A 13,377-nucleotide genomic window follows, 5' to 3' on the forward strand; every position below is an offset into this window, starting at 1 on the left:
CCTCTAAAGGCTAGCATCATTCGTTTTATGAAAGTCTCAGATGCTGGTTGCTCTGATGATGGGAATTCCTGCAAGGGGTCAGACTCACCCGTCCCGGCTATTGTTGTTTCTAGCTCCCTTTCAGGCTGCGAATCCGACCAGCGTGGTCTTTGCTTGTCTGGGCTGCAGCTCGGAGATGTCGTCTGCCTTGTTTGGTCAGGCGCCATTTTATGTCTCCCGCTACCGGACTGGCGCGGCCCGGGTCTCGGATCCTCCGGCTCTTCCTCTGCAACGTGCGCCGCATTCGGAGATGGTAAGCTTTCCTGCCTTATTGGGGAGCTCGCAAATGATGAGGTGGTTGGAGATACCGCTTTACCCCTTTCCTCCTCGTGTCTGATTCCCGCGGCGCCATCTTGTGTGGATCCCTGCGGGCTGTTCCTTGCCGAGAAGAAGTCGGTAAGACGTTTGGGGCCACTTTTTGTGAGTCTTTTGCGTGTCATCATACCTCCGACAGCTACAGAGACTTTCTGAGATTATTTCCCTGCTCGGTGTTGCTTTCTTTAGTCGCTTTTTAGGCCGCGAAGTCGGAGCTCAGAGCTACACGTCTGCTCTCGAGCTCATCCAGGCCACGCCCCCCCTGATTCGAAGATATTTTGAGAATATTTGAAGTGACTTCACTAAAGGGAAGCAATCCTGATGGTCAGTAAACACTTGCTTATCCAAGAGGAGAAGTCAGGAATAATGTGTTGGACTGTATTAAGAGGAACATCTCCATGTCTGAAGGGAAGTAATTTAAGGAATTGTAACAAACCTTGCCATAATTATATGGATGCCCTAAGTGTAGGGAGGCTAGTTGGCCATGGGGACCTGCCCCTCCTGATCTTCCAAAGCCAGTCCCCTGGGGCAGCAGATTCATATTGCTCCTCAATTTTCACTGTAATGGGGGCATAATCTGACAAAGTAATGGTCCCAATGCTGGCATCTAACACTCTGGATACAATTTTTATATCTACCAGGAAGAGGTCTATTCATGGGTATCTTTTATGGCAAATTGAAAAGAAGGTGTCGTCATGGTCAGAGGGGTGACATATATGCCATGCATCATATAAATCATACTTTATTACAGTAGAGAAATAGGGAATGGGCTCCTGAGCGTGGTTGGGGAATAAGAATCAATCGAGGGATATAAAACCTGATTAAAGTCTCCCCCCATTGATAAGACATCCCTTCCTAATCATCTGTACTCACCCTAGAAGTGTCTCTAGAAAGGTGTGTTGTTTAGTGTTAGGACTTGTGTTAGGTTGTTCACAATACATACTATACAGCTCATGGATGGTAACAGCCACTGTGTCTTTAATGGCTACGAACACACCACAGCTCTCGCTGCTAATTATTTAAAAAAAAAAATCATTCAAGGTTCTGGAGTGGTCTAGCTAAAAACCTAATCCTAAATCTTTGGAGGCAAACTGAAACTCAATGTTGCCCAACAACAGTCTCAAAACCTAAGAGATGTGGAGGAGATCTGTGTGGAGGATAGACCAAAATTCCTGCTGGAGTATCAGCAAACTAATACAGGAAAAATACAGGAAAAATCTGACTTTGTAATTTGTTTCTGTATCAAATATTATGTTCTGTTTTTCTATGGTGTCCAATACTTTATTTCATGCAATAAAATGCTAATTCATTATTTAATAATCACATAATGTAATTTTCTGGATTTTTTTAAATATTCTGTCTCTCACATTGGAAGTTAATTAATTAAAAAATTAATAATATGAATTATAAAATATGGAGCTCATTCTTTAACATAAGATGAAACACTTTTCAGGTCCCCTACTCAAAGGTCTTATTAAAATAAATGGAAGCCGTGTACATAATAACAGACTGAACAGATGTAATATTAATGAACAATATTTAATATATATAATGCCAGCCAATTAACAAATTTGAGCTTTTTTTTGTGATGCAGAAAATCTTTTCTCTTTAGCATTCATAAACAGAATTCTACAGGAATAGAAGCTATAACTTAGAGCTATGGTCTCATCAAAAGTTACATTTCAGGATTAAACAAGTTTCAATTTTAAACCAAAAATAACTTTATAAATGTCTTCAATAACCTTTATTCCATGCTACATGTTTAATTCAGATTTTAGAATTTAAAACAAGTGTGCATTTCTAAACAGTGTGAATTCTTTGCATTTTAACCCAAATTATTCACTCATATTATTGCCAGCTTTTTATAGTTATTATTGCCTATTTTATACAGTATTAAGCATTTAAAGAGATCAAAAGTCAATAAGACATTTTATTTGAGACAAACTGAGTAAAATGACTATGGGAAATTGGCTTTCAATGACAAAACAAATGACTAGAATGAAAGAACACAAGATGGATGAGGAAAAACTACAAACTGCACATAGCCTTGATAGACATTAAAGACGCTTACTGAGAGCCTTTTCCACTCTTTACTCATTGGTGTTTGCAGGTGTCAGCTGTGACCATTTGATTGTCTTGCTTCTAATTCCGCTCTACTGGTTCCTAAAAAGTAAATAGCCCAGAAAAAGCCAAAAGATGATGTCACACACTGGTCCATTGAACTAAGTATGATCAGTGCAATCTCAGCACACTGGAACATTGTATATTGTATTCTTTTCTTATCACTGTCTATTTAGAACTCTCAAAGGAACATCCAATTGCTTTGGATGTTTGTTCCAATATAATTTAAGAAACACATTTCCAGCATGTCCTGTATTTCCTGTAATTGTGTTTTAAGTAGAATTAGATGTTTAAAATATGCCCTGTGCAGATGTTTGGACAATATATTATCAGCCCTACCCTGATAAGTGCTTCATTAATAAATAATAAGTGTGTTACAATACCGATATTGACACAATGAAACTGTTATCCTAGCCAATCCTTCCACTGTAATTAGCAGAAATATCCCAAACATATTCTGGCAACATCACATATACAGGTTGTTCGTTCTACTAATTTGAACATCAAACACACAGTTCCTTTGTAAAGCAATCAATGTGCAATGTGCTAGAAGCCTGTAGTAATCATAACAGAGCATTGTAATTAAAATATTTTAAATGATTCATTTGCCGGTATCTCTCCTCGACAGGCTCATCGTGTATGCTATGTATAAGTAATGAACACATAAAATATGTTTTTTCCTCTACTATCACTCAGGTTAATAGTTTAATTGTATATGGTTATTATTACATTAAAACATTGCATACCTGGCAAGCTTTATCTGGTAACAGAGACTTCTAATTGTGCCAGTGTTTCTGCACAAGTAACATGGGTCAATTGAAAAAGGGATAACCATAATGATTAAATCATTAAAATTTTGTCTATGCTTCACAGAGCATAGAGAAAATTAACTTCCCACCAACCTCATTTTTCTGCTGAACATGAAATAATGATTTTCTGCCAGTATAATTACAAAGCTAACATCTGATAGACTCAGCATCCAGGGGGGATTATCACATGCATGAGTATTAGACCTCATTACCAGCTTGACTGCAAAATTATTACATCTTGTAATTGGATGGTGAGATTTATACACAGATTGGCCGGGTTTCTGTAAGATTGTAATTACAAGCTTCGTTGGTTTGCTACTTATCACATGATGCAGGAGGAGGCAAAAACAAGCAGTGGAAAGACCATTTCATTAAGCCATAACCTTATCAAGGGAGGAGCACTGTAACATTGCTGTATTTATTAGGCCAAACAGAGCTGTTTGCAGAAAGGCAGACCATTTATTACTGCTTGACAAATGGGATTTCATTTATTTAACCTCAATGATCTATTTCAGTAAAATGTACAAACGAGCCATCCATTTTATGATCCAGAGTCAACGCCTCAATTATCTAAAGGCTAACTGACTGTTAAAGCACCCATCTGTTAGGATGAATTCATTGATTTAATTTGCTTCATGTTCCTGAATGATTCTTAGTGAAAAGTAGATTGGGAGGAGGAGAAGGCAGCAGAGTGATTAAACGTACTTCTGTCTGCATGCCTGCATTTGCAGTTGTAAATAAAAGAGAGAAGGAGAGAGAAAGGTAGAGAGTGTTTATTTTAATCCTTCAGCACAATACAAGAAGGCGATCAATAGCAGCTTAAATTTTATGAGACAAGGAGTTAAGTTGTTCTGCTCAAGCCAGAACACCTTTGTTCTCCCATAACAAGTAATCTCTGTGGCGGAATTAATATTGACAAGCTGGCTCCTTTGTAGCTAATTTTGTGGCAGTCTGCACCAATCAGAAGGATGGCAGTAATGGAGTTGTTATTAGAGTTCATTATGAAAGATGTGGATCAATGGGTTCACTGAGAGACAGAGAACATTCTGCTGCTACAAAATGCATGTGTATTCTCAAGGAAATGAAACAATTTTAATGTCTTTTCAATAATTAAGTCTTTATCTCATTGTAAGTAGTTTTTTTTTCCTCATACGTTTTCTCTCTCATCAAAGCCTCGCAACTAAAAAAGAGAAATGAAGTGCTTGTGTTTTCTGTACCTTTGGTGGGAATGTTGTTTTTGGTGTTGTATAGTTGTCAGTCTTGCAAAAATGTGAAACATTAATGATATATTACAATGCATGTCAAATAAATAATCAGCTGAATTGCTTTTACTCAATGATGATTTCAAAGGCAAACTACATAAGCAATAATGTATTTGTTATAACTGACAATTAGTGGACATATAAGTCATTACTTTGGAAATTATTTGCAGTAACTAATTACAGATTTAAAATTGAGTCCACATTCTCTTTAACCCCTTATGTTATGTTATGTTAACCTCTTGTGTGTCCACAAGACAATATAAATCTTCCTCATCATCGGGCTGTTGCCGCAGGAGGACGATTTATATCGTCTTTGGGATCACGCTGGCACTACTGTTACATACATAAACCAAAAACAGTGTGTCATACAATAATAAATACTGTAGATAATAACTGATAATAACTGTAGATAATAACAATAATATATACCAGAAAAGCCAAAAGCCTCTTAAAGAATCTAATAAAATACCCAAAAAAGGAACAAAAGAGGGAGCAGAAAACAAGGCTACAAAATAAATGATGAAAAAACAGTAATCTTTATTACATTTCAAAACCATAAAATATATAGATAAAAGATAAATGCATCACAGGACGAGATACATAATGCACACGAGGTAATAGGTCCTAAATAGTTGAAATATACAAGAAGTAGTATAAATAGTAAGTGATATACAATCTCACACACAATTATAGTACGACAGGAGGTAACAATCAATGGGCACCAGTATACATATGCATGCTAGAAAAGACATGAAATGTGCACTTGCTACCAACAATTGTAGGCCCAAATTCACAGAAACGCAACACAATGTGTAATGAAAAAATATATATAAACAAAAAGAAGTGGCGAAAATAGTGTTAGGGTGACAGAGAGGAGGACAAACTATTACCTGGCGTGCACCCCCGACACGCGTATCAACCGCAGCAGGTCTTTGTCAAGGGATGTTACATATAGCCTGGTCCCTGCTGCATCTGCCAGACATGGAGATTTTTCTGTGCTGTACAGTTTAACTCCTTAACTGCCGCGATTGAGTACGAACGCGGCAGCTAAGGATAGAGACAGAGGGAGCAAGGTTGCAATTTAGTGCTTCCTACCTCCCAAAAACATGTAATAGAGAGCGATCAAAAAGAGGGGCGAGCCTGACCACTGAGTGAGGAGGCTGCATGTGAGTGAGCTAATGGTGTGGAGGTGTATGATCTGTCATATAGCAGCAATAATCTTTCAGCCGAGATGGGCAAAACTAATACAGAGTGAGCCGTGGACAGAATAGAAAATCCAGAGCGAGAAAACACCAGGGAGACAAATTTCTAAAAAAGAAGCTGGCAACTCCGCCGTAGCTGGTGCACAAGATGGTGCCGGATGAACCACGTGACTCCGATGCTCCAGTTGAATCAGATTAAGAAAGCATGGCAGACAACAACGACATGGCTGCCTCTGAGGTACCCCTATCTAGATCATTTCTAAAGAAAACACTGTTTCAAGTTATGACTCTGGTCACAAAGGAGCTGGCAGATCTGAAAGCGGAGATCAAACAAATAGGGAGGAGAGTGGAAGCTCTAGAGGAGACTCAGGACACCATTATTAATTACAGTGCAGCCATGGAGGAGCGATACAGAGCACAATTGAGCGCTATAAACTCTGCCTTCTCTTTATTAGAGGACCAAGAAAATTGCAGCAGGAGAAAAAAAATGTAATAATCAAAGTTTTCCCAGAAGCAATTTCCTATGATGACCTGCAGAAATTTGCTTTTGATATTTTGGAACTTTTAACCCCAGAGAGAGCAAACCAGATTTGCATAGAGCGAATACATAGAGCACTGAGGCCAATACCTGAACAAGATGACCCCGCGGAATATAATACAGAGGCTGCTGAGCTGTGAAGACGCAGCCGCCACCTTAAGGGAAGCATAAGAGAGGGGAGACTTTGTGTATAAAGAAGACAAAATCAGCTTCTTCCAAGATTTGGCATCCTCCATACTTAATAAAAGGAGATTACTGAAGCACATTAGCAGACTACCATAGGAACAATAAGATACTTTTCCTCTGGCTTTATCCGTTTGGACTCACTTTTCAGTTTAGGGGGGAAAGAGGCGCCATTAGAACTCCCGAGGACCTTCCACAAGATTAGGTCATTCTGGATATTAACCCCATGGAGATTCAGTCCTGGCAAACATTCCTTGAACACTTGTTAGAGCTTCCTAACTTACCGCTATGCCAACAATGGTAAGTAGCAAGAGATACAAAGTCGCCGAGATCAAGAGAATGTTGCAAAGTTAATATCCTTCTCATGTCATTACGGACAATGTTGCTGTGGTAAAAGTTATAAACAGCCTCAGATGATCAGAATATGGTGCTATGTAGCTCAGATTCTAAAAAGTTTTGTTAAGGTTATAATTAGAGATCGTCGAATCGATTCTAATGATTCTAACTTCGGTTAGAATTTCAGGAAAAATTCGATTCGCCACGAAGCCGAAGGATATGCTGATTCGCGGGAACGAGGTTGTTTTTTTTTCCCTCATGTTTCTGCTAAATGGGTGGGAGAACAACATGTTACATGTTCTATATACCCCAAATAGAAGTTCTATTTAGTGATAAAATTGAATAGGAACAAATCTGTTTGACTTTCATGCATCTGTAGTAGCGATTGGTGGACCAATCCCTGGCTGTTCTTTGATGGGGATATGTATACCCCAAATAGCAGTTCTATTTAGTGACAAAATCGAATAGGAAGAAATCTGTTTGACATTCATGCATCTGCAGTAGTGAGCTGTCAGTTGTGGGTTATCTGTATAACGCACATTGCAATACCTTTTGGGGGTTCTAGTTTACAGCCAGATTTACGTGTCAAATCCACCTAGTTTATACAGTGATTTTCGCTGAAATTACACTGTTAGTTGTGGGGTATCTGTATAACTCACATTGCAATACCTTTTGGGGGCTCTAGTTTACAGCCAGATTTACGTGTCAAATCCACGTAGTTTATAAACCACAATGTCAGACAGAAAGGTGGCAGGTGGAGCAGGAAGAGGTGGCAGCACAGTAAGGGGATGTCGCAGCAGGGGTGACTCTGTAAGGCCAGAACTGCCATTGTCATCTAGTGGCAGTGTGTTGATAAACATCCCAAAGGTTTTTGAATAGTTGACTAGGTCATCCAATTCCTCAAATATAACATCTGACAACCCCAGCCAAGAGTCCGTAGGTTCCTCTGATACAATAATTAGTTAGCATGGCCCAGGAGCAGGTCAGCGGCCCTCACCTGTCCTCAACCAGGCTCTGTCCTGTTCCTTTCCCACAGTCAGAGAGCTACCAGGTGGTCTCGGCTCAGCACCACTATTCAGCGAGGACGAAATGTTTGAGGACAGTAAGCAGCTGCTTTGCAGTGAAGAGGAGGGGCAGACTTCCGCTGCTTCCTGCAGTAGGCAGGCTGTGCGTACTGACACTGGTGAGGAGAGTAGCAGTGACCGGGAAATGCAAATTGACGATGATGTAGCCGATCGCACTTGGGAGCCGGGTGTAGCAGGGGATTCATCATCATTAGGAGAAGAGAGTGTCAGCTTGCGGAGCAGGCAGCAAGTCTCTACTGTGGCTGTGATTCAGCAGGGTGGCAGCAGTGCGAGGACGGGAGCCAAACGTCCGCGGGGTACAAATCCCGATTCGCAGGCCCAAATAAGCAGTGGCACAGGGGCTCAGCGAGGCAGCGGCGGTAGTAGTCGCTCAGTGCAGAGTGTTGGCGGTAAAATTACCACCTCAGCGGTATGGCAGTTTTTTGTAAAGACACCAGAGGAGCCGAGCGTGGGTATATGTTGTATCTGCGGGCAGAAAGTGAAGCATGGCCAGGGAGCTAACCTTGGCACCACAGCCCTGCGCCAACACATGCAGCGTCACCATCCAATGGCCTAGGAGAAATCAGTGTCCGATGCGGTCCATCCTGCAGGCGCAGCAACAGCATCAGCACCTAGTGGCACACATGCTGTTTCAGCAAGTCAAGGCTGCAGCACCTCTGCCGAAGGAAGCTGTTTGTCTTTGATATCATCTCCCGGTCCAGATGCTCCTGCTCCTCGCTACGCATGGCACTAGCAGTCGTTGAGCAAAGCAATTACAAAAAGACAACTCTATTCGTCCAGCCATCCTAAGGTGCAGAAGCTGATCGTGCTCTTGTCGAAGTTGTTGGTACTGCAGTCTCTCCCTTTCCAAGTGGTGGACTCTGCACCCTTCAGAGAACTAATGGCTTGTGCCGAACTGAGGTGGAGAGTTCCAAGCCGCAATTTTTTTTCCAAAAAGGCTGTGCCAGCCCTTCACCAATATGTACAACAGAAGGTGGACCAGTCCTGGAGCTTATCAGTTTCTTCCAAGGTGCACGGCAGCGCGGACGTGTGGAGCTGTAATTATGGTCAGGGCCAGTATATGTCCTTTACGGCCCACTGCGTGAATGTGCTTCCCGCCCAGCCACACCAACAACTTCCACAAGAGACAGCACTTTCTCCTCCACGTTGTCAAACTGTTGCTCCTCTGCCTCCTCCTTCTCCACCACCACATCAGCCTCCACAAGTGCTGCTCCATCATACCACATGTGCAAGGCACAGCGGTGTCACACAGTTCTACACCTGGTTTGCCTGGGTGTACGAAGTCACACAGGGGAGGAACTGCTCCGCGTCATGCAAGAAGAAATCAATGTGTGACTTTCTCCTTGACAACTAAAAATCGTAACCATGGTGACAGACAATGGGAGGAACATGGTGTCCGTGCTAAACAGAGGAGGGATGGTCCCTGCGCCTTGCATGGCGCACGTGTTCAATCTGGTAGTCAACAAGTTCCTGAATTCTTACACCCATCTGCAAGACATTCTAAAAATGGCCAGGACACTGTGCAGGCACTTCAGCCATTCTTACAAAGCCAAGCACACCCTCCTCAAGTTGCAGCGCCAGAACGGCCTACCCCGACATAGTCTGATATGCGATGTTTCCACCCGTTGGAATTCCGTTGGAACATATGAATTCCTCCATATGTTAGACCGCCTGCATGAACAGAGAAAAGCCATTAATGATTTTTTGATGATGCAAGCGGACGGTATTACTCCCCTGTGTAACTTTGTTGTCAGCCACTGGCAGCTCATGCATGACCCCTGCCGTTTGCTCAGGCCTTTTGAAGAGGCCACGTTATTTGTCAGTCGCCAGGACTGCGGGATGAATAACGTCATTCCACTGCTTCATGTCCTGGAACTCATGCTGCAAAATCTGTCTGGTCAGGGCACTGGAGAAGAGAAGACTACATCTCATGGCCACATGAGTCCAGTGGGGGCTGAACAGGAGGAGGAGGAGGAGGACATTGGAGTACAAGCAGAGTCTGGTGCAATTTGTGTTTTTTCTACTCAGGTGACAGGAGAGGAGGAGCAGTAGCATCCGGAGGAGGTAGAAGACGAGGCAGATGACCCAGAAGCACCGTGGCAGTATACTGTGGACATGGAGACCAGGAGTCCCTCAGAGTCACTTGCGCAGATGGCCCGCAGCATGCTGCTTTGCCTAACTAGTGACAGCCGGATAGTCAACATCCGGCATAGGGATGACTTTTGGCTCTCCACCCTCTTGGACCCTCGCTACCGGTCCAAAATGGGTGACTTTTTTCCTGCTGCTGAGAGGAAGGAACAACTGGCATACTATAGAGAAATACTGAGCACACAGTTGGCTGCTGCCTATGTGCGCCATTGTCCATCCTTTGTCATGTCTGACCGGCAGTCATTGCTCACGTACTACTACCACGGCTGCTGTGGGGAGATGGGGGGGGGGGGTAGGAGCAGTAGCAGTTCCATCAACAGTCGCTTTAGTCTGGATTCCTTAATGAGCAATTTCCTTCACCCGCCTAGTGAGGAGGGTAGCTGCCACCAGCTGAAGTAGCATGACATGAAGCAGACCCTGCACCAGCAGGTGGTGGCCTACTTGGACAGCACTTTACCACCTGAAGTAGAGGATCCCATGGACTACTGGGCAGCCAAACTTGAGAAGTAGAGAAGATGTCCTGCCCGGCCAGTAGTGTGGCATCAGAGTGGGTGTTCAGTGCGGAGGGGGCCATCGTTACCCCCAGGAGAATCCGCTTGTCCACCCGTAATGTGGAGAGACTGACCTTTGTCAAGATGAATCAGGCTTGGATCGGCCAGGATTTCAACTCACCAATGCCTAATGCATCAGATTAGATCAGTCATGACGCCTCCTTCAAAGGTTGAGAAATGAGTCGGGTTTCTAACTACCTGCCTCAGCTACTATTCTGATGCTGCCACCCGCCTGATGCCACACACACACTATATCACACTATATCACACTATATCATTGTGCCACGCTGTGGGCTCCTGCTGTTGCTGCTTTTGATGCCACCAACACAATATATAATTGTGCCACTCTGCCGCTCTTGCTGCTTCTGATGCCACCTTCACACTATATTATTGTGCCACTCTGCAGGCTCCTGCTGCTTCTGATTCCACCTTCACACTATATCATTGTGCCACGACGCGGGCTCCTGCTGCTGCTGCTTCTGATGCTGCCTTCATACTATATCATTGTGCCACTCTGCGGGCTCTTGCTGCTGCTGCTGCTGCTTCTGATGCCACCTTCACACTATATCATTGTGCCACTCTGCGGGGTCCTGCTACTGCTTCTCATGCTGCTTCACCCTATATCATTGTGCCACTCTGAGGGCTCCTGCTGCTGCTGCTTCTGATGCAAATTTGAAACAATATCATTGTGCCACTCTCTGGGCTCCTGCTGCTTCTGATGCCACCAACACACTATATAATTGTGCCACTCTGTGGGCTCCTCCTGCTGCTGCTACTACTGATGCCACCTTCACACTATATCATTGTGCCACTCTGTGGGCTCCTACTGCTGCTGCTGCTACTGATGCCACCAATGCACTATATCATTGTGCCACTCTGCAGGCTCCTGCTGCTTCTGATGCCACCTTCACACTATATCATTGTGCCACTCTGCGGGCTCCTGCTGCTTCTGATGCCACCAACACACTATATCATTGTGCCACTCTGTGGGCTCCTGCTGCTGCTGCTGTTGATGCCACCAACACACTATATCATTGTGCCACTCTGCCGCTCTTGCTGCTTCTGAGGCTACCTTCACACTATAACATTGTGCCACTCTGCGGGCTCCTGCTGCTGCTTCTGATGCCGCCTTCACACTATATCATTGTGCCACTCTGCGGGGTGCTGCTGCTGCTTAAGATGCCGCCTTCACACTATATCATTGTGCCACTTTGCGGGGTCCTGCTGCTGCTTGTGATGCCACCTTCACACTATATCATTGTGTCACTCTGAGGGGTCCTGCTGCTGCTGCTTCTGATGCCACCTTCACACTAAATGATTTTGCAACTCTGCGGGCTACTGCTGCTTCTGATGCCACCTTCACACTATATCATTGTGCCACTCTGCAGGCTCCTGATTCTTCTGATGCCACCAACACACTATATCATTGTGCCACTCTGTGGGCTCCTCCTGCTGCTGCTGCTTCTGATGCCACCTTCACACTATATCATTGTGCCACTCTGCGGGCTCCTGCTGCTGCTTTTGATGCCACCAACACACTATATCATTGTGCCACTCTGCCACTCTTGAAGCTTCTGATGCCACCTTCACACTATATCATTGTGCCACTATGCGGGCTCCTGCTGCTTCTGATGCCACCAACAAACTATATAATTGTGCCACTCTATGGGCTCCTCCTGCTGCTGCTGATATTAATGCCACTTTCACACTATATCTTTGTGCCTCTCTGCAGGCTCCTGCTGCTGCAGCTGCTACTGATGCCACCAACGCACAATATCATTGTGCCACTTGGGCTCCTGCTGCAACTGATGCCACCAACACACTATATCATTGTGCCACTCTGCCGCTCTTGCTGCTACTGATGCCACCTTCACACTATATAATTGTGCCATTCTGCCGCTCTTGCTGCTTCTGATGCCACCTTCACACTATATCATTGTGCCACTCTATGGGCTCCTACTGCTGCTGCTGCTACTGATGCAACCAATGCATTATATCATTGTGCCACTCGGCAGGCTCCTGCTGCTTCTGATGCCACCTTCACACTATATCATTTTGCCACTCTGCGGGCTCCGGCTGCTTCTGATGCCACCAACGCACTATATCATTGTGCCACTCTGTGGACTCCTGCTGCTGCTGCTTTTGATGCCACCAGCACACTATATCATTGTGCCACTGACACTCTTGCTGCTTCTGAGGCCACCTTCACACTATATCATTGTGCCACTCTGCGGGCTCCTGCTGCTGCTTCTGATGCCGCCTTCACACTATATCATTGTGCCACTCTATGGGCTTCTGCTGCTGCTGCTTCTGATGCCGCCATCACACTATATCATTGTGCTACTCTGCGGGGTCCTGCTGCTGCTTCTGATGCCGCCTTCGCACTATATCATTGTGCCACTCTGCGGGGTCCTGCTGCTGCTTGTGATGCCGCCTTCACACTATATCATTGTGTCACTCTGAGGGGTCCTGCTGCTGCTGCTGCTTCTGATGCCACCTTCACACTAAATGATTTTGCAGCTCTGCGGGCTACTCCTGCTTCTGATGCCACCTTCACACTATATCATTGTGCCACACTGCAGGCTCCTGATTCTTCTGATGCCACCAACACACTATATCATTGTGCCACTCTGTGGGCTCCTCCTGCTGCTGCTGCTTCTGATGCCACCTTCACACTATATCATTGTGGCACTCTGCGGGCTCCTGCTGCGGGCTTTTGATGCCACCAACACACTATATCATTGTGCCACTCTGCCACTCTTGAAGCATCTGATGCCACCTTCACACT

The sequence above is a fragment of the Engystomops pustulosus genome, chromosome 5, assembly GCF_040894005.1.
Source record: "Engystomops pustulosus chromosome 5, aEngPut4.maternal, whole genome shotgun sequence".
Taxonomy (NCBI): domain Eukaryota; kingdom Metazoa; phylum Chordata; class Amphibia; order Anura; family Leptodactylidae; genus Engystomops; species Engystomops pustulosus.